The sequence below is a fragment of the Carlito syrichta genome, unplaced genomic scaffold, assembly GCF_000164805.1.
Source record: "Carlito syrichta isolate Samal-C Ts95f unplaced genomic scaffold, Tarsius_syrichta-2.0.1 Scaffold309114, whole genome shotgun sequence".
Classification (NCBI taxonomy): Eukaryota; Metazoa; Chordata; class Mammalia; order Primates; family Tarsiidae; genus Carlito; species Carlito syrichta.
The window spans coordinates 617,102-621,385 of NW_007253210.1; the positions used below are offsets into that span (position 1 = coordinate 617,102).

The 4,284-nt window shown below is 47.9% G+C and overlaps 1 long non-coding RNA gene across 1 annotated transcript; it reads right to left on the reverse strand.

The window, feature by feature from the left end:
- Positions 1 to 2,247: 2,247 nt before the first annotated feature.
- LOC103269225 lies at positions 2,248 to 4,266 on the reverse strand. The gene is made up of 2 exons (XR_504866.1): positions 4,023 to 4,266; positions 2,248 to 3,142 (listed from the first exon to the last, which is right to left on the reverse strand). It is a non-coding gene; the product is annotated as an uncharacterized LOC103269225 (long non-coding RNA).
- Between the last annotated feature and the right edge of the window lie 18 nt (positions 4,267 to 4,284).

A 4,284-nucleotide genomic window follows, 5' to 3' on the forward strand; every position in this document is an offset into this window, starting at 1 on the left:
GAGGTCTCGCCAAGTTGTCCAGGCGGGTCTCGAACCCGCGGGCTCAGGCAATCCATTCACCTCAGCCTCCCAAAGGACGGGATTACAGGCTGAGCCACCGAGCCTGGCTGCAAGTCATTGAATTTCTTGTGGGGGATCTTTTCTTCATTTAACCTATTAATTATATAGCTCTATTATGATCAAAAAATGAAATGTCTTAATATAAAATAATGTTGCAATTAGTGAAATATTTACATAAATTATGCTTAGTAGTACAGCATATAAAAATGTCATTTACTATTAACTCATAAATTGAACAGTAGTCTATAAGCAGAACAGGATTCTACATTGTTGTGCTATTTAATTCAGAGATCAGATTCCCTAAGCAATTAATATTCCATTGCTGCCAAGCTAGAAATGCTACAGTTATCATAGTTTAACACCAGTTTCAAAAAACAACATGTGAGCTGGGCTCGGTGGCTCAGCCTGTAATCCCACGCCTTTGGGAGGTTGAGGCGAGTGGATTGCCTGAGCCTGCGGGTCCGAGACCCACCTGGGCAGGCGAGACCTCATCTCTACAATAAATCAAAAATTAGCCGGGCGTGGTAGCAAATGCCTGTAATTCCAGCTTCTTGGAAGGCTGAGGCAGAAGGATCGCCGGAGTCCATTGGGTCGAGGCTGTGGTGGCCGGGAGAGTGCCACTGCACTCCAGTCTGGGTGACAGAGTGAGACTCCAACTCAAATAAATAAATAAATAAATAACAATAAAATAAAATAAAATAGATGAGAGCAAAACTAACTTTGAAGAGGCTATTCTTTTTTTTTTGAGTTGGAGTCTCACTCTGTCGCCCAGACCAGCCTCGACCTTCTGGGCTCTGGCTATCCTTCCGCCTTAGGCTATTCTAGGCTTAGCAAATATTTAGAGTTTGACAAAACCAAAACATGTAATTTACGAAGATAATTTTCCACTTCAACTGTGCCTAAGTACCTTATGAAGAAAATCACTCTTTATTTTTGAGTAATTTTAAATTAAACTATTTTAAAGGCTCTTGAAGTCCAAATAATGCTAAAAAAGCAAGCAGATTTTCTGAAATTTAACAAGCCATGTCATGCTAAGTTTCAGACTCAAAGTTTGGGTTTGAGTCCATACACTCAGAACAATGGTTCTAACTCTACAACACTGGTCTCAAACTGCTGGACTCAGGCAATCCTCTTGCCTCCACCTCCCAAAGTGCTGGGATTATAGGCGTGAGCCACCACACCTAGTTTTGGCCAGAATTTTTTTTTTTTGAGTTGGAGTCTCACTTGGTCGCCCATACTGGAGTGCACTGGCCGCTCCCGGCCACCACAGCCTTGACCTGGTGGGCTCCAGTGATCCTTCCGCTCCAGCCTTCCGAGTAGCCGGAATTACAGGCATGCGCTACCACACCCAGCTGACTTTTTGATTTATTGTAGAGATGAGGTCTCGCTGCCCAGGCGAGTCTCGAACCCGCGGACTCAGGTAATCCGCTCACCTCAGCCTCCCAAAGGCGCGGGATTACAGGCTGAGCCACTGAGCCCGGCTTGGCCAGAATTTCCATTTTAATTGTGACATATATTATGCTTAAAATTTATTTATTTATTTATTTTTTGAGTTGGAGTCTCACACTCTGTCGCCCAGACTAGACTGCAGTGTCTCGCTCCCAGTCACCACAGCCTCAGCCTGCTGGGCTCCAGCGATCCTTCCACCCAGCCTTCCAAGTAGCCGGAACTACAGGCGCATGCTACCACGCCCAGCTAATTTTTTATTTCTTTTCTTTTCTTTTTTTTTTTTTTTTAGTTGGAGTCTCACTCTGTCACCCAGACAGGAGTGCAGTGGCCGCTCCTGGCCACCACAGCCTCTACCTGCTGGGCTCTGGCGATCCTTCCACCTCAGCCTTCCAAATAGCCGGAATTACAGGCGCGCGCTACCACGCCTGGCTAATTTTTGATTTATTGTAGAGATGAGGTCTCGCCAAGTTGCCCAGGCGGGTCTCGAACCCACGGGCTTAGGCAATCCACTCATCTCAGCCTCCCAAAGCACGGGATTACAGGCTGAGCCACCGAGCCTGGCTAATTTTTGATTTCTTGTAGAGATCAGGTCTCACCAAGTTGCCCGGGCGGGTCTCGAACCCGCAGGCTCAGGCAGTCCACTCACCTCAGCCTCCCAAAGTGCTGGGATTACAGGCTGAGAGCCACCGAGCCTGGTCAAATTTATTTATTTTTTAAACATAGTAATGGAACACAGTGTTTTTACTAAAAACCTTTTAGTCTTTCTCCTTGTTTATTTTCAAGCTAGAAGGGAAAATCAGATGGAGAACAATTGTAATGAACTGTCAAATACCCCAGATTTGGGGGGGCAATTCTACACTGAATCCCAAAATATGTAGCTTCTTCCACCCTAATGGAACAGAGAAATATGCTGAAACCTTTTTTTTTTTTTTTTTTTTTCAGAAAAGGAACATTTGACAATTTTAAAAAACAAAACATTCATTTTGGAGAGTTTTCCTAATTAAGCATGGCCATCTTGTTTTAATAATATATAATTCAGTCAGAGACAAAGAATGAAGACACTATAACCATCTCTCGTTTTCAATGAGAAGCTGGGGCACTAGTGGCTTGAGGTGGGGAAGAAATGATAAATCTTAAAAACTCAAATGACAAGTTCCTCCTGGCTGGAGTGCAAGACAAGGGAAACCACACAACCCCAGATGGTACCATCTCTAAAGACAGTGTACAAGTGCCTACTTCACAAGTGCAGACAGACAACTTGAACATGGCTCTCGCCCTTACAAGGAGCCCCTGGGTGTGAAAAGGAAAGGGAAAAACTACTTGGGCATAACATGCTGCTACATTTAGACCCAAGGAAAGGCCGTCAAGATGAATTTCTGAGCAGTTCTCCATGGTCACCTTCCTGAGGCTACATTTCAACTGTCTGTACCCTCCACACCCTCTCTCCACAGTTCAGAGGCAAGCAGCATCAGCCAGCCACATCCAAGAACTCCTCGTGTCTCAGCCAAGCACTTTGGAGCCCAAAAAGTCCCTTGCTTGCCAGGGTTTAACCGTGTCCGGAAGGCTCTGGAAGAGTTCTGCAGCAGGACTGCGGCTGTTGATAAGGGGTCTCTGCTGGACTGGAGACCAGGAGCTATGAGAAACCCGGAAACAAAGAGGCTCAGCTGGGAAGCGCCGCAAAGGTACCTGCCTCCCCAGGCCTGGGTATCGACTAGCAAGAGAAGTGGGAGCCCTCTCTCTCCTCGCCACCAAATCCCTCAGCTGGGGAAAAATCACCTCCCACAAAACCCCACACCAAGTAAATTGTATTCGCTACCTCACCCTCAAGTGACAAGGAGTCAGTAATTGACTCATGAGGGAATGCAATGATGCAAGTAGAAAACAACTCTCCTGACATTCATTCATTCATTCGAGTTGGAGTCTCAACTCTGTCGCTCAGACCGGGGTGCAGTGGCCGCTCCCGGCCACCGCAGCCTCGGCCTGCTGGGCTCCGGCGATCCTTCGGCCTCAGCCTTCCGAGTAGCTGAACTACAGGCGCTCGCTTCCATGCCCGGCTCATTTTTTGATCTCTTGGAGAGATGAGGTCTCGCCAAGTTGCCCAGGCGGATCTCGAACCCGCGGGCTCAGGCAATCCACTCACCTCAGCCTCCCAAAGGCGCGGGATTACAGGCTGAGCCACCGAGCCCGGCTTACTCCTGACATAAGGACATGGTCTACCTTGCATGACCCAGGAGAAAATAGACAACTTGGGAGTTTGCGAAATTAGGAAATCAAAGTCCCTCCCTGCCACACCCATCGCTCCCAGCCCATTCTACCTAAAAATCCCTCGCCCGGTGGGTTGTTTTGTTTTTTTTTTTTAATTTTAAAAACCTTATTTTAAATTAGGTCGCAACGAAAGAAGCCGGCATTTCTTATTCTTTTCAGAATGGTCAGAGATATGCTACATCCGTGCATTTGAAAAGAAAGAAAACAGAAAAGCCAGCTCGTTTTTCATTTCGTGCTTGAATCAATACCCGAAACAACGACCAGAGGAGGCCAGAGTCCCCCGGGCGTCGGAGAGCAGGGTGCTGGGCCGGGCGTCCGGCTTCATCCTCGCCTCGCCGCCGTCCTCCGCGGGTCCGGCCGCAGCGCAGGCCACTAGAGCAGGTAGATGATGCAGGACAGGATGACCAGGCCGATGATGGCAAAGAACATCAGGATGAAGATGTCCAGCATCGCGGGATCCTGGGCCGACGCGGCCCTGGGTCCCAGGCCGGTGTGTGCCGCGGCCACGGA